At 36.5% G+C, this 22,021-nt stretch overlaps 1 long non-coding RNA gene across 1 annotated transcript; it reads right to left on the reverse strand.

Moving 5' to 3' along the window:
* Positions 1 to 1,127: 1,127 nt before the first annotated feature.
* Positions 1,128 to 10,536, reverse strand: LOC113956922. Its single transcript, XR_003531078.1, has 3 exons — positions 10,504 to 10,536; positions 6,563 to 6,764; positions 1,128 to 2,701 (listed from the first exon to the last, which is right to left on the reverse strand). It is a non-coding gene; the product is annotated as an uncharacterized LOC113956922 (long non-coding RNA).
* Between the last annotated feature and the right edge of the window lie 11,485 nt (positions 10,537 to 22,021).

Consider the following 22,021-nt stretch of genomic DNA (forward strand, 5'->3'; position numbering starts at 1 on the left):
ATTTTCTCTTCTTTTCTCTAGCTCCCCCCCTTTTTTAATCTTTTTAAGAACAGAGGAGGGGAGAAGATAAGCACCAGGTCCAAAAATACCAGAAAAATAAGACACACTTACATAAAGAAAGGAGTTGTTCTCCTTTAATAAACTGTAGGAAGAAAATTGCACACAATTTGCAATGGTAAGCTACTTTGCTGTAGCTGTTTAATAATCCAATGCATTATATTTAATAGCCTGACAGTATGAACCCATATAGCCACATAATATCCAGTATTATTCAGTTCGATTGAATTTAAATAGAAGGGCTAAATACAGTCAACATTTTCTCCAGTGGAATTAACTGAATAAATGTAAATATGACAAATATGGATACAACTCATGGCCTGAACTGCCTTGTAGATCGAATCAAGGACAGAAACAGCCTACCCTTATGTGCTTCCTTAGTGAGTGATAGAATTTTGAAACCAGAAAGTATTCAAGATTGAAAAATTCACTAAATCCACTATCTCTATAAAGTTCATAAAAGACAATTTTCCACATATTGCTCTTAAATTGCACTTTTATTTAAACAAACAACTTCCAGAAAAAATTTACCATCCAATTCCACAGTTCATAGAAAAAGAAGGATTCTTTTCCATCATCTCATAGTGCCTGTCTGTTGAGGTTCGTACAAAACACCAATATTTACCTCATAATGAAGGATCTTTAAATGGCCCTTGAAAGCTGTGTGAAATTATTATGATACAATGCATGTAGAAGGTCTTTAATAATTTTAAACTCCTTGAGTCTACAACCTTAATGATGGCAACTGGCCAGTTCTGGACTTCCCAGTTATTTAGTGTGTTGTGCCCTTTGAAACTGAATGGAATTAATGGTCCCCCGTGTAGCTGGCATTGAATAATCTTACTACTGCAAATACTTCTTACTATTGTAAATACTTCAATCACAAAGTGAACACTGACTTTCAGTGTATGATGCAGTTCATGATAAATTGATTACTTAATAAGTACTGTTAGTGTATGATCCCAACACATTTGTGTTTCCCAGTGTCCTGGTTATCTTCATTCCATGTGTTCCTACAGCATGTAATTTCTTTGTTAATAAAGAGCAGGCATCTCAGCTTAATACGTTTAACACTTCCTAACAAAGCTCACAGAACAGGAAAGCCGAAATGTGCAAATACCTCCCCTGCTTTTTGTCTGATTAGGTTGTATCAGAGGGAATAGATCCAGTACACAGAGCAAGAGATTATGTTTTAAGGATGGTTTTTGATACATTCTATGTTGTTTGTTTATTAGAAATAATTCCTATGAATTATCCACATTCAGAGCCAGCAACTGCTACTTAATTATGATGCTATCAGTGCTGAATGAAGAATGACTTGATGGAAAACAAAATCCTTCATACAATTTATCAGACTGAATAACAATTCCAAATAATTAGAATCATAGATTGTCACAGAATGCAGATGGTGCTGCAAAGCCAGTTATCTAGAATCAGTCCAATCAATACGGTTTTATCTCGGGAAGGGTGTTATTCAAAGCCATACAGACAGGCCACCGTGCTTCCATTTTTTATGGGCCTCTCTTTCCTTAAATGACTGTTGAGAGGTCTTTTTTCTTTAACCTTATCATTTTCCCTGTACATAGCATAAATGATGTTCAGAAAGGTATGTTCAGATTCTAATATATCATATGACAAATGAACAGAGACAAAGAAGAAAGACAAAACCCACAGACTAATTGATAGGACTCAAAATTCCCATTAATTTTGGCACAATGAGGAGGCTAAGTTCATAATTAAAAAAAAAAAAAAAAACAACGTAGGAAAAGCAAAGTTAAGGTTTCCTTGGCAACCTTACTTTGACTCCTTCCATGACTTAAAAGATGGTCTTACATTCTTTTGCTCAGGTAATTCTTATCTGACATTTGATTTTTCCTCCCACTTTAGTGTACAGTTACCATCCTCTACTTACTGTTTAGTCACTTTATTGAATCAAATAAAGTTGGCTTTTACAAAATCAGACTAAAGGAAAGGTCAACATTTTAATTTTCACAGAGAAATAAAAGCAACCTGTTTAATATTTTGACTATATAATTATTATTAGTTTATTATTATTAATCGTTATCATCATCTATATTTTTTCCTCTATTCTGTGAAGAGTCATGAATGTCTGCAAGACTGCTGCATAGCCCCCAGAAACCTAAACTAAGACTAAAACTACTGCTTCATCCAGTTTTGCTCAAAACTGTTCTCACAACTGGTCCTGCAAGGAGTTGAATGATGATACTATTCCATTTCCAGAGTGCTCTTAAGAGCATTGATGGTCCATAAAATTTCATATAGTCAGCACAAAGAGATAGGGATGGTCTATCATTCTTGATGTTTACAGTGGAGAATTGTGGACAACTCTGGGGACAGAATTAGCCACTTGCTGGCTGAGGGGAGGGAGATGAACAAAATGGTGAAAGGGGGCTCCTCCTCATCTCCTTGTGACAGTCTCTGGATCTCTGCACAGCCATAAATGCTGAGTTCGGACTGTTTCTTTCTGTACTGCAGCAACTGCACTTGGTCAAGTCTGGCTGCCAGAGACAAGCTTGGCAAATTTGATTGTTCAGTGTAAAGGAAAAGCTATGTTCCCCATGAGTGAAATCCAGACCTGTTGTAATACAGCTGACTTCAGCCAAGCTCTCTTCTAGGATTGTAGCTAAATGAAACAAGAAAGATGGAATTAAAAAAAAAATACAAAGAAATAAAATGTTGTGTCTTTTATTGCAACTCTAGTGAAAAATGCTCTAGAATTTGCACAGATTTCCTACAGTGTTTGTGACACAGGTAGTGTTCTCAGCCCTGCTCTTGATTCATTTTTTCTCTTTTTAATTCTTTCATAAAGAATTAGCTCAAACATGTATATATATTGACATAATTTGGGGTTGTCATGGCAATGCTGCTATACCAGAAATAAATGCAGTGTGAAAGTATAGTGTAATTATAATCAGAACTGAGATTCAAAAGGAAATATTTCTGAGGCAACTTTAAGTCAATACAATGCAAGTACCTTATTTTTATGCATCTGAGGAGATCTTATTTTTATAGCAGATCTTTAAGCAGAAAGGGCATTACTGAGGGTTCACTGAAGTCAATCAGATTCTCGGTTCTCACTGTTGATTTCAGCAATTGTTCTCTCAGAAGTGTACATTCATTTTGCTTTGAATCTACGCCTGGTAAAACACAAAAAGCAGACATTCCTTTCAGTATTTGCACTTCTAATGTTTTCTTAGTTTCAGGTTGTGGCCAATGAGTATCAGTGTGGATGCAGGTGAAGGGGGGGTTTTCTTACAGTCAGTCTGTAAATTCCTATCTTGCAAACAATGGCTGTAACCTTCAACTACACACCAGTGTATAGAAAGGAAGATGTGTGGGGAGGAGGAGGAGAGGGATGAAGTTTAAATCATTTTCAGTCTCCTCCGTGCTGCCTTTGAAAGAACAATAAGAAACACAGATGAAGGGATGGGGGGAAATTGTGGCAAACCATGCACAAAACATCATGGGGCAGGGGAGGGGGACATATAGCTAATATACCCTAAGGCAGCTGGTCTTATGTCATAGAATATCTTTTAAATAGTGTCATGATTTGGAAGGAAGGGGGGACTTCATCAAGGTGCTTGAATTTTTGAACATTAATAAAAGGCTGACCTTGATAATACAGCTTCAAGACAGAAGGTTGTCTTTCTTGTTACAGTAAATCAGTCTCTTGCAACTATTTCTGCTGAGATGTCTGTCTGAACATCAGTGATGCTTCTGCTGTCAGTGTCTTAAGACCCTTTAATACTTTTATAAAGGACATTTTTCCTCGCAGAAAAAGCCTACCATTTGATACCTTTACCAAAGCTAAGAAATAGTTCTTTGTCCTTGCCTTTAATTTCAACTACTTCTTTTCAGAATAAATAATTATTTTTTTTTCTGTTTTTGTCAATAAAAAGAAAAATCAGGGTATTTGTATATCTTGGTTGCAGATACATCTGGGAATAAGTGTGAATTTCACTTAAATATTATAACTGCACTCAGAATGTCAGTTTCTAGTATAGGTATGCTATCTAAATGGCAGTTTTCTGTCATAGGTTATGCTATGTCAGAAAATAAGACTCAATGCTCTTGGCCTTCATTATAACCTTTAATTTGCTTATACTGCACATGGTACTTGACATGAGGCTGCACTAATGCTGAATACAGTGGGACAATCCCCTCCTTTGCCTGGCTGCTGATACTATGTTTGATGCAGCCCAGGAATGGTGTTTGCCCTCCTGCCTTCCAGGGCTCACTGAGCTGCTGCTGACCAGCACCCCCAGATCTCTCTCTGTAGGGCTGCTCTCCAGCCACTCCTCTCCCATTTTGTACTTGTACCAGGTGTTACTCTGTCATAGGTGCAGGATCTGGTATTTAGGTGGTTAAATTTCAGTGCTGACACAGAAGGCACTAAACACTAAGGTTTCTCCAAGCATCTCCTACTGCACTGAGCGCTCACAGCCCTTAAGCGGTCACAGGAAAGTAGAGTTAGCCTTCTGCTTTTTTATGTGATATATCTATATCTATATCTATATATCTATATCATCTATATCTATATATCTGAGTGCATGTGTGTGATTTCTACCATCATATATTTTTAATAAATATGTAGAATATTATATAATTCATATATTATATAATATAGGTATTTATAACATGTAAGAAATAAAATAATATCATACTAGCAGGAGTCTTAAAAGGCATAGAGGAAGCTAAATAAGAGACACTTTGTATTGACAGAAAGTAGAGAGGAAAATAACATATTCAGTGAGTGCATTATCATTTACAGGTGATTTTGATACATCAAATAGCAGATTCAGCATAGCAAGCTGGTGTATCCAGAACAATCACTCAATGAGAAAGGTTTCCTAACAATAAGAGCATGCTTTTTGAGTCAGGAATTGATTTTAATGGATATGATGTGGATAAAAGGCTGCACAGTATTTTGAAAATTGAGGGCTCGCAGTAAATGTTTTACTTTGTAGACAGATGATTCTGCCAAAGACGGTATGGCTGATTTTCAAGGGGCAAAAGAAACGGAGTGGCAGGAAACTTTAACTTGTAGAACGGTCACAGCATATTGCCACAGTATGCTTTTCAGCAAGGAGAAGGAAGGGAGGAAATTAAAAACCTTTCAGACAGCTTGCAATGAAATTTAGGTAACTGAGACACAAAATTGTTTTTTCTTATACAGTGCATTGCTATTTAGGGATCACCGAGAAGCAAGAAGCACTGAAGACTTCCATGTCTCTGACACTAGCTGAGGAGGAAAACGGACTTGTAAAAGAGATATTACAGTTCTGTGGCACATGGGCAAACAAACTGACTACTAATAAGGCCCTGGAATTCAGACCCCTGAAAGAGCAAAACAGATCAGTTTTCTTCATAAACAGCAATTAAATTTGACTTCACTGCTTTCATAGATCAGTTCTAAGTACAGAGGACTGCACTACTGCACAGTTCATTCTATAACTAATTTATTTGAAAGTAAAACCAGATCTGGTACAAAAATTTTCACAGCCTGCTCTTACTGAATGCACACAATAAGATGTAATTGAGAAAAATAAACCAATCCAGACAAAAAAAGCCTTACAAAATTGAGAATATGTACCAGTAATGTCAGGTAAAAGACAGGCATCAAGACTGCAGTAATTTTTCTAAAACAGTCATAAATTTGAAATGAAAAATTTAACATAATAAAGTGTGTGAATTCACAGCTGAGCAATTAAAGTAATTTAAGTGTATCATCTGAAGTTATAGCAAGGAAAACAAATTGTAAAGGATTACAGTATTTGTCTTTAAAAAGTAGTTCAGTCTAATATGGTACCACAAGCACTGAAGTCAAAACCAATTTTTGTTACAGCTATTTTCAACATCACTGAAATCTGAACTAGGAATAAATTAAAGAAAGCTTAATAGGTGCAAGCACTTCTTCCACACTGCTTGGCAACCTTTTGGATGTTGCTTCCAGTGTCACAGCCTTTGATGTGTTTCTGCCATCCTCTTAAAAAAATTGTAAGTGGAATGGAATGATTTATTTGTACTTATCAACTCTGAGATCAGAAACTGTTGTTCTAAATACCTTATCTAGTTTCCTTTATATATAATCTATGCATGTATATTTTTCCCGGAAGCCAAATGAAAGAATTCTGTGTTCTTTTCAAGACATCTAATCTCATTTGAAAGACTCCAATGTAATGGAAAATGTATCTCTTCTCTATGTAATCTCTCCAACTGGAAATTAACTTCATTACTAGGAAATTACATCTGATTTCAAGGTTGAATGTGTATGACTTCAGCTCTAAGATGCCGGTTCTTGTTATTTCGTTGCACATTGGGGAAAAGGAAAAAAGTTAACACCACTATCAATTAACTTTTTCCTTAATACTTTTCCTACTATACCACAATAAAATAATTTCTTACCCTTCCTATAATTTAAGATCATAATATGTGAAAATGTAATACTGCAGGTATATCTTTAGAATCCCAAGCACTTAATCACTTTGTGATCCATCCCATCCTTTCCAGATAGGAGACTCCAGAACCGAAGGCAGCACTGTAGTACTGACCTTCCTGGTGTAATGAACAGACCTGCACAGCCATTAGACAACACATGATGGACCTGTTCCCTTCCTTGGCCTGAGGGGAAAATGACTCTTGGCAACTCAGAGTCATTTCTGCTGCCTTGACTTTTTGACATTGAGCTGCATTAGAGAGCAACTGAAGAACGTTAGTTATCAAGCAAGGAAAAGAAACAGTGACTACAGCCTATCTCCTAATATCTTAATGGGCAAAAGGGGACAAAGAGTTGTGAGGGTTTTAGTCTTGTCCATATAAACATAACGCATTCAAATAGCTAGGTACTGTAGCAAATGCATTTAGAGGAGAAATGAGATATACACCTTTAACAAGGAGGATTACTTACCACCAGAACCACTACCTAGAGATGCAGTGGATACTCCAGTGGGCATTAATTACTTGAAGTCATTTAAAAAAGGAGCAACTCCATTTTTCTCACAAATTACCTAGCCTACCCCCCAGTAGTAAATTGATCAGGCATCAGTTTACTGAGTAATAATGTGAAGCTTAACTTGTAGGAAATACTGAAGTAAAAATGAACTAACAATATGCCTGTAGATATTACACATCTTTACATGTACAAAACCCCCCTGTAACAGGTACTGAAGTATGAAGACTTGGACAGCTTTGGGGTGAGAATGGAAGCCTTGCTGAAGCATCCTGCTTAATGGGATAGAACAGCTCCCACAGGAGCTGAAGATACTCCCAAAAGTCTCCTTGCATATAGCTGGTGGGCTTTAGCTCTGAATTTCACTACAGCTTGGAGACTACAAAGCTGCATAATATCCTGGCTGTAAACCTGAAGGAATGAGGTAAAGCAGGATGGGGTTTATTCAGTTTCTTTCCTCTTGATAAGTGAAGTAGGTGTAAACCTGCTTCCTGGAAGTTCACCTGAATCCTGTTAAGTAGTAACATTAACAACACAAACAAAAGCATCTGTGAATTTACTAAGGCAATGTAATAGTTTGCAATGTCTTGCCTTTAGAGTGAGGAGAAATGTTTGGAATTTGTCTTAAAAATTTCTTTAGGAGTCTAAAACCAGCATCTTAAAGAAACATGGATTTTTAAAACTCTCTCATAGTTTGAGTTTTTTTTTCTTTCTTGGGACTCAGATTTTCAACTGTTTATGGTTGGGATTTTTTTCACTCAAAATTGATGAAAATACAAGTAGGTTTCCTTGTCTTTCTGAAAAATCACCAGGTGTTTGATGAATCCTCTAGGCACGAAATACGGCAGCTCAGTAGGTGGCTAGAGCTGATGTATTTTTCCTTTTGAAAAAACATAAAACTTTATTTCAGTATGAATAAAATACAGCTAAAATAGCATTTCAATTTTGCAAAGAGCAAGTTAGAATGAGATGATTCTTATCCCACTAATGAAGATATTTGGAAGAGGAACCAGAAAAAGAAGTACACTTTGTACACAGAGTTAAGTCTAGCAAACCTACTGTGGACTTGAGGAGGAGGTGGCAGAGGTTTGAAAGCTGCATGTGGAGCATGCAGATGGCAAGTACAGCAACTCCCTGCAGAGTTTCCTCTGTGGCTGTGGGAGTGGGATCCTTGATTACTGAAGGTGAGGATATTTCTGAATTGCTCTCCCACACATCTTTTAGCTTTCCTGAGCTCAGGAAGGTAACAGAGGAGTCTCTCTTGCCCATGTACCATTGTACACAGCCCACTGTCTGCAAAGAGACACTCCAAGTAGTTTTTTACTGCTCACTTTCTCTGCTACTCTCCAGCGTGGGAAACATCACTAGCAAGAGTGAAAATAGGGCTTTTTTTATGGGTAGTGGGCCATGGCAGCTGCCTGGATGAGGTTGCTGAGTGAAGGGGTAATCTAATCTCCATGTGACACACAGAGAGCTCATTGGAGGGGACATGTAAGTCTCATCACAAGCCACTCTGGGAAAGAAAGAGGGTAAGGGCAGGAACAATCCCTTAGACCAATGAAGACTTTGACACATTAACCCTTTCTTCTCACCTTTCCTTTTTTTGGTTTTGATTGTTATATCACCTGTTTCCTCTTCTGTTGCTTTGGATTTCTTAATTTTTAATTTTCTCAAGATTCTTTATTAGTGCATTAAGTCACACTCTTTATTAGAGACACAGCTTTGTCCCTGGTTCCCACACTGGCAGCTGTCACACCAAGTTTTTGTGAGCCCACATAATACAGAATATGCACCAAAGCATGCAAGGCTTTGAGAGGGTCTTCCTTCAGGCCTTCAGAAATACACAGTGTTGATACAGAGGAAAAGGAATTTATTTGGAGTTTTTTATTATTTTGAGTAACAGAACACTGGGAATGGAAAGTAATGGGAATTTTGGTCAGGAATTCCACCTGCCTCTTTCCATCTGTCCCTTGTCTTGGATGACAAAGTCTTGAAAAACAGAACTTTATTTTTATTTTTTGACTAGTGCTCTGTATCTCTACCATGCCCATTCTAGGAAGAAGAAGATGTAAATACATTAGGACATTTGTATTGGCTCAAACCAAAGATGCATCTAAGCAAGTCTCCTGCTCCAACAACAGCTCACAGAACAGAAATAGCAAAAGCAAAGCTAGTGTTGGCATCCAGATTTGAGCAATCTGAAGCTTTGGGACTTCCTAAACTAGAGGTCTTATTTTTTAATAATCCTATATTATGACATTTCCCAAATAAACTTGCAATGTTCACATTATCCTGTGAAAACGTGTCTAATTAGACCTTCTTTTTTTTCATCTTTAGCCTCTGTTGAACAATTTCATTCATTGCTTGCTTTGAAAAACTGTGGTAGCAAGAACAAGATCAGCGGTAACATTGCCTGAGCAAGGTGTTGAATCTGCAGTGTATGATACTAGCTCAGATCACTGCACTAACTGAACCCCTCTGATTTTGGTGGAAATCTGTGAAAGTACATGGCCCAATGAAGAAAGATGTTGTAGGAGTTCATCTTCAGAAAATGCTGAGAAAACATTTGTTTGTTTAACTAACATGGTGATGATTTAAAAAAAAAAATGGAAGTTTTGACTCTTGTCACTCACTAAGAAAACTCTTTACTACCAGGAATTTTGGAGCTTTGCAGAGTTTGAAACTCAGATAAAGATGAAACTATACAAGACAATGGATTAAATACATTTCACAGTTTAGGAATGAGGTTTTTTGAGGTACTTAAATGACCTGAAATTCACATAAAAGAAAAATGTCTTTCTGATTGTACATCTTAAAACAAGACGGTTGCTAAGACTGTGTTATAACATTTCTCAACAGTACATTCACGCTTACATTCAGCAATGACTTTCACAAACCAGAATTTTTATCAGCCATGATCATTAGGCCAAATATCAAAGTTCTTTCAAGGCTGCTTTACACTGTAACTGATGACATTTTCACCCCAGATTACGGGACCCTAAGAGTACCACCTCTCCCTAATCACTATTAATGAATATATCAGGCTTTTGCTATTAGAATACTCCTGCACTTTGTTACCTAAACAATGAAAGGTCTGTACAAGGAAACAGTTTTAATGTTTCTTGAGTAATGGTCTATGAGAGAATAACTCCATTTCACATAACATTTCACATTTTTAGCGTGTCTTGTCACTTTTTCTTCCCATTGCGGAGTGCCTCAGGAAGTGATCCCATCTTTATCATGATTCTGGTAATATCTTTTTTCGGTACAAACAACCCCCATTTCATTGCCTTGCATTTGTATAATCACACTTCATGGAAAATACTCCAGGGTCTCATGGTGACTAAACATTTTTCTGGTGGCATTCTTTCCCCACATTGATTCCCTCTTGTTTGTGCTCCAAATTTTCATTCATTACTGCAATATGAAGTAAAAATAATTAATTCAACAGTGACATAACCATACTATTTACACACCAGTAAGAGTCAGGATATCATAAAACCTTGCCTATAAAGATGAAATAACATTTGTTATGAAAATGGACTTAATAAAAAAGAGCAAAAGTAAGCCTAAAGATAACTGAAAAGAGGATAGTATAAAAATAAATAAGATTAAAAAGCAATGTGAATTTTATCATGAGCCATTGACTGGGAAGGTTTACAAAAATTGGGGTTTTTTTCTATAAAATTTGCTGATGTTTGAGTGCCAAAAAGATTTCAAACCCTTTTTAGTCAAATTCATAATTTCAAAACATAGAAATAAAAGATCAGTTTATTTCTAAATTGTTCTTTCTCAGACAGGTGTGTTGAAAAAGTTAATGATTTCCGTAGAAAAATTGCAGGTCATTCATGGCTTGTGAGATATTCAATGAAGTTCATAAGGGTGTTCTTAACTTCCTCTCTTAAAGAAATGGCTACCTTCTCTGCACAGGAACAGGGCATATGAGGTGGTGTTTGAGAAGCCACAACTCAGTATTTTCACTGTTGTGCAGATTGTCTCACAGCAGAGAGCACCAACCAATGCCTGTGCCACTCTCCTCAGACCCTCATGAATACGTGGGTGCTGGTAGCCTCTCACACATGGGCATATACCCAGCCTGGCATATCTGGGAAGGCAGAGAAGTAAAAAAACCTTGGTTAATCTCTCTATTTGCTCAGTTTTGGAGCTCTCAAAACATTGTAGTTGCTTAGGGATGTAAAGGAAAAGAACCTTCAAGGCCAAGATAAAATACATCTGGATCTGCCAATGGTGTTTTAATGTTCCATATCTGAGCACGTGTTGGAATGACTTCACTGGGAGCACTGTCTGAGTGTAAAGATGCACCATCTGCCTTTGCATGCAGTCCTTTTTCTGTTAGTGAGATATTTAGATTTCCTGTTTCTGCTGTTGAGATCTGATACTGAAGATAGGTAGTTTAGCAGATACACATTATGGTCTCAAATATTGTCCTAAGAAGTATCTGGGGCCTTGTGTTCCTTTCCTTCATGAGCACATTCAAAATCATTTCTGGTTGTGAGAATACTTAAAGCCTTAGTCTTTTTAAAAAAACCTCAGCACTAAAGCTAAAATCATTGGCCTGCCCTTAGGAATACTAGAACTATTTGGAGGCAGCTTCATTGTTCAGATCTGGAGTAGCAGAAAATAACTGAGTAACACGATTTTATGTGACTCTTCTGCCCAGAACAGTAGATATTTCAGATGAATCAACATTATCACTGAATCATAAAACGGTTTGAGTTGGAAGGGACCTTTAAAGATCATCCAGTCCAAATTCCTTGGCAATGAGGGTACCCAAAACCACAGCAACACAGTCTCTGTGAATGTGGGGTCTAATAGCAACTGTTCTGTCAAAAGTTGTGCCATGAGAACTGAGACTACAATCAGCTTCTAGACCAGTTAATATTGAATCATTCATACATTATGAAACTGTTCCTATTACAGTGCAAGTGAGAGCATAGCTAAGGAGATGTTCATTTGCTCATGGTAGGCATATGAGAGTTAGTTCTGTTAACACTCGGAGAGAGCAGAGAGTGAGAAAATTGACCCCAAAGTCTTCTGCCTATCCTGCATCTCACCTGCTCAAAACTGGACAAAGAGAAAGAACTGGGTAGGTATAAAAAATAGGAGTTAAGAGTTGATAGATTGGATCGAGAAAAATAATTTCAATATATCTGTGTAGAAAAAATCTAAGACTGAAGGAGAATAAGATAAATTTGTGTGCAAGTTTGGAGCTGGCTTCCCACCAAGTCTCCAAAACTCGACAACAGAGCCTTGCTTCCCGGAGAGGGGAGAAAAAAAAAAATCAAACAGCCAAAGTTAAAGCAAAAATATATTTTACATATAAAACAGATATATACAGTGAGAATACTATATACCTATAACCCCAGAAACCTTAAATAGCTTCTTAAAAGGGAAGAGGGGAAGGGAGAAGGGAAAAAGGACAAAACAGGACGAAAAGGGACAGAAACAAAACAGGTATATATGCAACCTAAAAACCCGTTAACCAGCAAAATAAAGAACTGGCAAAATCTCACCACTTCCCTTGAGAGAAGTAGGATGGCTGGACGCAGCCCAGCACTCTCCCCTCACGTGTGGCAGACAACAGCAGTCGATACAGGCCTCAACTTCAGATAAGCAAGACCACGTACGGATCTACTGTTCTCAAACCTCGCCGGAAGAGAAAAGAGCTAAGGTCTTGCTGGTTGGCTTATTTATACCTCAGGTTATGTAAAGGGATAGCATGGAATGCTTCCTGGGTCACAAGTTAGTTCCTTCCTGGTTACAAGCTGGTCTCCAGGAAGGCCTAGGGTGAAAACTATCACAATTTGCTGTTGAGAAACTAAAGCCTAAATAAATATACTCAAACGAAAAATTGTCAGAAACTTTGTTTGACAAAGTTGCTTAGGAGAATACACTGAAATGTTCCTAGATGTGATAGAAAGCATGGTGAAATTTAAAGAAACTGACTTTCAGGAAAATAATACTTGACTGCAGGATGGTCTCAAAAAAGGAAAAAAAAAATCAATCAACCTTGAGACACTCAATATTATGTCAAAGTTGAACAAACAAATATTTTTATTGTTATATGAATTAAAGTATAATAAGCTTAATTTCAAATCTGTTAAAAACAACAGAAATCCTATTGCTTAGTGAAAAGCTTTCCATTATTTTCATGAAAAGTTTACCTTTCCCCACCAATTAAGTTTAGGTGAATATATGAATGAAATATAACTTACTTGGAAAATGTAAAAATAAAAAAAATATAAAAATAATAAATTTTAAAATAATTTTTAAAAATTAAGTCTTTAAAAGTACAAGTTCTACAGTGAAGAAAGTGAAAATATGTAACATTCCTTTTTGTGCACACAAATGAGATTTTTTTATTTATACTCTCTATTTATCCTGTTGCTAGAAAACTACTTCAACCTTAATTTCAGTCAGATCATCTTTAGACATCTAGGCAAAGCCCTAGAATTGCTCCACCAGAGACAATCTTCAGAGACAGAAAAATTGATAGTTGCTTTTTATTGCTCTTTTTCACTTTGTGAGGTAAATAGTGAGAGAGAATAGTGACTTTTATAGGCTACAAGCACAGTATTCCAGCACTGACTCTGGTAGAACACAATTGACCTGATGCACCCCTTCAACATTGTCTGTACCACAGTCCTGTTCTGGAGTCCTCCCAGCATTTTATCTAGAGGTGCTGTGTGGTAATTTCTGTCCTCACAACAGGCACAACCACCCCAGCCAGAAGATCTCATTTGTTACCTCTTTCCTCTACTTTCTTCGAACATTTCATGCTCAAACATTTTGAGCATGTTCACTTAAATTAACTGTTTCTATGACCAAAATGTCAAAATTGAACGTCCATTTCATATACCTGAGTCCATGCTGTTGAGATGTGACCTCTATTTGCTGGCATACCTTTCTGAGCTGGTTACTCCAACCAAGAGTGATTTTGCTGCTCACTCCCTGCATGGGTCCCAGTGCTGCTCACAATCCCCTGGAAGTATGTCCTCGTGGAGACCATACTGCTCATTTCATCTTTTGGAGTAAACTGCACTTGGTACCATCGCTTCTTTCAGATATCTTCATTTGCTGTTATTACTATGCTATGAAGTTCCTTTGTCTGGAATAATTATTAGTAAAGAGTTGTTTGGTCACACAAGAGTTAACTAGCCTGGGAGTTAACCAGCCTGCTTAGCTACTCCCTTATGCCAGTTTTATGAAGATATAAGCCGGTTTTGTTTGGTTCTTTTTCAGTAAAGGGGGAACAATGAAAACTTGTACTAGCCTGTGATGACACAGAAGTTACTTGGCACAGCAGCAGATGCAGAGCACACCCCAGTGCCCAAGACAATGAGATCTGCTGGCCAGACTTCAACACAACCTTCTTGAAGAACTGAGGGCAGAGCCACATCTTGGTGGTTAATTAGCCCTCCCTACCAGGGTGAAGGAGGTGGAGGTAAGAAATAGGTGCTTCCGTATGATCCTAAGGCTGCACAGGGAGGGCTTTATTGTCTTCAGTGAACACCAGAATTGTGCTGGGGAAAACACCCTTTTTTTACTTCTTACAGAAGAGCTGTCTTTTCTGAGACAGCTTGACAATGCCCAGGATCATACAGGCAAGTAAGCAGTCTAAAACACCCTTTGTCCTCATGTAAAAGAAGTCTAAGAGCTTTCTCAAACATACAGAGGAAGACCATTTGGCTCTAATACTGAATTTGAAACAATCTAGCTAAAATATGACAGACACAGAAATCCAGTATACTAGTCAAAAAACTTCCCACTACATTTATAATTAAATATAGCACTTAGGAATGAAAAGATTCTGTTATCCTTCTTATTAGGTTTATGTAGGTTTGGCTTTGGACTAATAGCTATTTATAGAAATATGAAATAATAATCTAGATAATAATATGAATTCTGATGGTTAATTTTAGGATGCTCCTTGGTACTAGGGTCCTCCTATATCCTGGGACAGATACAGGAATACACTGGTCAGGGACTGCTGCTTGCTGACTGTGGGATGGACTGTAAATCACTACCAGGTACATCATTTAAGAATAAGTAGCTACATAAAGATTATTTGTGAATTTTGATGGGGCTGTGAAGCCAAGTGGAAAGCTACAATTTTTTAGGGTCAAAGAAATAAGAAGGCTCATTCTCTACTTGAAGGTACCTGGTGAAAATGTGTAAAAATCTGCTTTCCAAGAAAAATCTTTTGGCAAAATTATGGATTCTGAATACAAGCTCCATTTATTTGTTCACAGACTTGAAGTTTTATAGGCAGAGTTATAAATTCATAACAGTTTTCCTGAGTGTTGATATTTTCCATTTTGGAATACTGGTGAAATGCAAGATGTTCACAGGCACAATTATCATTGTATATTTATAAGAAGGGCTCAGCATTGTGACAGCATTTGAATATAAAATCCAAGATACTTGCATATTCCTTAAGTACATAATTGATTGTGTATTTTTATTTTGCATTCAAATATGTTTTAATCTTGGTTGAAAATTCCCTATGAAATTTACTATTTCTGATCAAATTTTGAAAACAAAATTACTGCCTTTGTGCTTGTATAAATAATAGATACGATGCAGTTTAGATGCAATCAAACATTTAAGCTAATGTTAAAGGGAAAACAAGCAAAAAACTGACACAAAATCTGGATAGAATGTCACAAAAGTGCAATACATTTAAGATCATGGGGAGAGTAAAGAGCGAAGAGACCAGTGGCTTAAAGATATTATTCAGCTTTTCAGGTAAGGAATTGTTCTTTTTGGCTGGTATTCCATGGTCTCTTACAACAGCCTTGGTTCTTGTCTTTCCAGTCAATCAACAATGGGACAGGCAATGTATTAGCTCCCTAGATGAGACTTCTCAGTGATAACTGCCTGACGCTACTCTGATATGCTCTGAAGCCAAAGTACCATGGACATTGGAAGAGGTCATATAACATTGAAAGAGAAAGAATGAGGCAGGCCTTTTCCTGTCAGCCACTCAGTTTGAGGTCCCCAGTCTGCTACTCCCCTGGACTTTCCTTAGCCCTAACCCAGATCGTTTAAGTTCCCGGTATGAGTACTGCATCACTGTAAAAGATCATGGAGTGCCACGTAAATGTTGTTGCCTATCCCTTCTTGTCTCTAAAAGTCATTCAACATCCTTAGTCCTCTAGCTTCCTGTAGCATGAAATTGCTCAGAAATAACCACAGTGATCATCGTAACACAATATGTACAGAAACATAGGGAATCATTCCCCACTCTAGAACACAATATAACACAGAGAAAAACCCCTCTTTCTATCCATAGGGCACAACTAATATCCAGTAAGCTAATACCTATCAGGACTGCTATATTCTTCATTTCTAACCCTCACGTCAGGCAAAGCTTGCAACCAGGACAGTAATTTTCTCCTGTAGATAAGACAGGGAATTGAATTTATTTCTTTGTTAGGTTTTCCAGGGCCTTGTATGCCAGGGCTACATTCACTTTTTATTCTGGAAATTTACTATAGGCTGAAGTTAAGGTTAGCAATCCAGGTACCTAAGGAACTCTAGAATATTTGATATGTTAAACATTATTTTTGAAAAATTTTTTTTATTCTTTTGCCAGCTATGTGACATTCCTCAGAGACTGTGAAGGGTTTAAAGCCAAATAAATGGAAAATTAATGTACCTGAAAATCCAGCAATTGTCCAGATAAAACTGTTGAAGGATAAAGCAACAACAGTACTGAAATTACTTCATTATTAATTCACTTGGTTTATTCATATCAAAGAATTAATGCAGTTAAAAAGACAGGATTTTTTTCTGATCTAATCCAATCTTCCTGTATCAATTATATGCATACTTTATATTTCATATCTCAGAGCTGTAAAAATAATTTAAACACTTCAGGCTGCAGATCAATGCTTTGTTATACTTGGAAACATTTTGCTTATATTCAGTAAAATGTATTATTTTCTAAATCTGCAAATTTATCAAGTGTGAGAGCCACTGAGCAGTATCTAATACATATATACCCTACTGGATAATCTCCTTTATAATTGACATCTTCTTGTTAAAAAAGTAATAAAGTAATTTATCACGAAGTTCAATTTGTTTGGTTGAAGAGAAATACTTTTACGTAAGTCTGTCACTGAAAATGATGGATTAGTCTATCAGAATGAACACAATTTTGAAAACATAGATGAAACTGAATTAGAGGCAATTACAATTCAGCTAATCTGAACAGACAGCACGTCTACACAACAAATTCAGAGTAAATATCATCTGTTCATCTTGTGACTAGTGTTTCCATTTTTCACTGTCAATCTAGCATGCTAAAGCAAACTTTTGAAAAATCAGTATTAGAACAGATTGTTTGAATAATTTGAATTTATCCTGCAAAAAAAAACCAAAGTCAGGTGAACAAAAGAAGAGTCATTATGGTCTGGGATGATCTTAAGGTAGTGTTTACATATGGCCCCATTCATACTGTCTCTAGACCTTCATATTTAGGAGTATCCAGGGCAGATACCCAGGTATCAGATGTGAGTCAGGTCAGAGCAAGACACAGGGTTACTTGGTTTGCCCATGGGCAGGACCACACTAAGAATTAACTCAAGTTTGAAAGCAAGCTACCTGCAAGATTGCACTTTCCTATTTGAATTGAGGAACATAGAGATCTGTTAATTTATTGCTTTCCAAATAACACTGTTTGACACCTGGAGGCATACCCAAATGCAAAAATGCACAATTTCCTAGGAAACAGCCCTACTCTTTTATATTAATCTCCAAAAGGAAAATTGCCATGGTATGTACCTGTTTCTAATTATAAGCTTGTTGCTTACAAATAGCTATTTGTAATTAAAAAAACCCAAACATCTCTTTTCACATTAATTTTCAGCTGCAGAAAGTCACTGTACTGCATTTATACAGGAATTAAAGAAACTTATTCTATCTTCTATACCTGGTGGGTGACTAAGGAAAGACATTTTATCTCTATATGCCTCATTTTATTCCTCCACAAATGGAAATAAAGACACTCTTCTTTTTCTCATAGAATCTTTAAAAATCTTGTAATAAAATGTTCTAGAAAACAGCCTGTTACTCCTAAACTGGTCGTTCTGCACTATTTTCTGTAAGCAGTGCATGTGTTTGCGACAGACAACTGGAAGTAAGTTCAGTGAGTTCAGTCCCTTGCTTGGATTATATCATCATTGCATCATCTTTCTCAGAAAGCAATTGAGCTCTACCTTGAAACTAGTTAGATGACTTCTGTCGAAAGTCTCATTAATTGTGTGTAATAATGATAAGGATTTTTTTTAACTTTTATTATTTTGAGTCTAAATGCATTCCTGCTCAGTATATATCCACGTGGGCTTTTTTTGGCTTTTTTTTCCTCCCTGTAATACTGTGCTTCGGTTTAAATATGTGTTCATCCCGTAGCATACGCCACATCTTCCTTTAGCACTGCCAAGGGGTGAACAAAGGCATTTGCAGAACACCAGAAGTCTCACAAAAGCCACAAAAACCATCAATATTTCTCAGAAAAGCTGTCAACACTCTTTTTACCCGCACTGAACTTCAGTCTGCCATGCAGGTAAAATAGGCGAGTAGCCTCTGCTGGAAGTACCTCTCCCAAAATGTCTTAGGAATACCTTTACTTTTTTCTTCCCCCACTTCTCTGTGGTATCTCAGAAGATACCTGTGCTCACATAACACCATTTCTATGCCTCATTCAGCTTCAGCTGATGAATTCTTTATTACTGCAGAAATCTTCTTATGAGTCCTTAAGCACACAGTCTTCCATTTTATACACCATTAAATTTAATCCCATTTTCACCACTGCAGTCCCCAACATCATACTGTTCTTCCTGACCTGACTACTTATTGACAAAGTCATTCTAGAAGAAAGTTTTGTCATCACAGACTTGGTTTTGCGCAAAGAAAATTAATGAAAATATTAATAAATTACTCTTACGAGCAATTTTTTAGGATCCTCACTGTTGCCTTTCTCTGGTGACTTATCCTCTGGAGAACACCATTTTCATTTCGTCTTTGAGCGATTCTCCTCCTACCCTCAGTTAGTTACACTAATATATTACCCACATTACAATTAGCTCTCTTGTTCTTCAGTCACACTGTGATATTCTTAACGTAAAATGCCTTCTATATTTAATTTAAGAAATAATTTTATCTTTTAAAGAAAATTCAGAATTGCTTGACATAATTTAAGTTTATGTATTACTGTGTGTTTCATAATTTTTTTCTTCAAAATTTGTTTCAAAGCTGTGCAATCTAATTCATCCTTCAAACTTAAACACCTGACTTGGACTTCCAAATTTTAATGAATCAGTTATCCTAAAAATGCCTAAATTCACCACATGCAAGAGAGAAAAGCTGACATTCTAGAAATTCTTCAGAGAAAAAGCCTGTCTACATTACTAGGATGTTAAAACACAGGCTTTCTAAAAGTCTTCAAATACCATTTAAAAATTGTAAAAAAGAAAAAAGGTTTTATATAATTTTATATCTTTGACTTGTCTTTCTTATTTTCATTATTCTTAAAACTGTATTGGTGGGTTTTTTTCTATAATTTCCCTCCTGTGAGAGTGAAGTTCATCTCAACTAATATTAATTGTCCAAAGTATGTATGCCTAGTATAAGGCAGACTGTTCAAATTCCCTTACAGTGAAAAGAGAGACCAGAGCTTCTCAAAGTAATCAACCCAAAGCATTGTTCAAGATATGTGAGATGAAATAAGGCTGTAATATATTTCTTTCCACCAACTAACAGGAAACTAGAATAATGAAACAAGATGCTTAAAGTTTAAACAGTTAAAGTTTTAAATGGTTTAAATTAGGGAAAATTAATTCTTCCCTAAAAGATAGTTTTTCTTTTTTGTATTACCTAATTTTTCAGCAAATCAACTTTTTTTTTTTTTTTTTTACTGCTTTGGGTATCTAATTTTGCACTACTGTCCATAATAATAAAATGGGAGAATCCCATATATATATTGACATGTATGTTAATCTATCTGTGTTCATACTAGCTCTCCCCTTGTTCTCTGTTTTGACTTTCTTTTTTTTTCTTAGCAAGTTTTAACTGTTTGTGTGCAAACAGACTTGAGCGGTTTAGTACACTTCAGCTGTACTCCAGAGCTCTATGGTTTCTGTCAAAATTATAAAAAAGGTCAGCTTCATGGGAAAGTTTCTAAGTATTCAAAAATTATGATCCTGGTTCAGAAAATTTGTCAGCTTCTATTTAAACTGAAGAGATTAATAAATAATAATAAATCAATAATTTGAGAATTATAATCCAATGATTTTTCTCCACAGCCTTATGGAAAATGTGAAACATTCAGAACTGCTGAAAAGCGAGAGACAGAGGGAAAGACAGTGGAGATGCCTCAGAATAGCCTGACTGCCAAAGCTAAATCTTTACATTTCTTGTTTCATGTTAAAACACTGAGTTATGGCAACACTGTTTGAAAATATTGTTGCTTAGTTTTCCCTAGCCCTTTCTGTGGATGATAGTGTTGTCAAATAATCCTCTATATATTTCTGTGAGTTCTTAAAATCTCCACTAATCTCATTTTGATTGGTTTAGTGTATACTACATTTCAGAGCACCTTAGTCCAGATGCTAGATATTTGCCCCACATACAATCCCGTTTTCAGTTCTATTCTAAAGTAAATCTATTGTGTTGAGCTCCAGGTCTACTTGTCTGTTGGAGAGTTTGACACAATGACATCTGCTCTGAAAATCCTACTGAAGTTCAGGTTTTCATGCAACTTTCATACATGCCTCAATCTGTTAAACTTTTTCAGAATGCTGGAAGCATGAGTGTACCCAGGTTGGGTAATGAAGGAAGCCTACTAAATTCCTTTTAAGTGTCTGTCCTAATCCAGGCGATTGCTAAGAAAAGAACAGCAAATAAGTATTTAAAAAATGAGATACAATCATCGGTTCTTCAAGAATGTAAGGAAAAGATAATCTGATGGATGAGTTAATAGGCACACATCTATTCAGACAGGCACACAGGGATGGATGAGCCTGGCAGGCTCCCTATGCCTGTGAAGCAATCACTCATTAGACATGTTAGCTATTATTATAATCTGTTTGTGTTATATAGCACTAGGAGCCTCCTGCTGAGACTTCAATGTCATTGTGCACACAGTAAGAGAGTACTGACAGCCTCAACACATTTCCAGACTCAGTGGTCAGAGGTCAGCAAATAATTGCATTATTTGTGCACAGGGGGTGGAGGCACCCAAAGATGAAACAACTTGCTCCTCAGTTTGTCAGTGATGCTTCAAGGAGGAGTCATTTTAAGGCAGCTGGATGACTTCTGGTAGCCAGGTCAGTTTGGGCATTCTTTCATAACATTGTTGTGCTATATTCTTGTTGTGTTGTAGTTGTGTTGTTGGATTCTCAAATTGGATTCTCCCATAAGAGAAATAATTTCCATGACTTTCCTCTAAATTATGAGTGGAATATCAAATATATGTGGTGTACACAACAACTGTGCCTGGAACAGACTTCTCAAAGTTTCAGCTCATGGAAAAAACCTAGTTGTCTTTCTTGTTGCATTTTCACTTATACTTGTCTCTCCTTTTAGCCTGCTGTTAGAGACTTATGGAGAAAAGGAATGCTTTCCAAAGAAAGACAAATGAGATAAGTTACCAAATTAGTTAATTTCAGTTGCTTTTGTTCAAGTGACAGCTCTAAAGGACAGCAGGCTAAATGACTCAGAAGTGTGAGAAGAATTTGAGTACAATTTATTATCTTGACATCCTTTATATAATCTTTGTTTTGTGCTGTACTTCAGAAACTGTCTCATTAAATAAATTTCCAAACATTTCATTATTTTCTTTACCTAAATCTATTTTTAAGCAATTTCTTTTTCACCATTGGAAGATTCATTTTTTGACAGACATCTGAGGACTGTTCACAGGATTTTTATATACCTCTTCATCACATGCCGCATACACAGCAGGGGTAC

The sequence above is a fragment of the Corapipo altera genome, unplaced genomic scaffold (genome assembly GCF_003945725.1).
Source record: "Corapipo altera isolate COAL_440 unplaced genomic scaffold, ASM394572v1 0, whole genome shotgun sequence".
NCBI lineage: Eukaryota > Metazoa > Chordata > Aves > Passeriformes > Pipridae > Corapipo > Corapipo altera.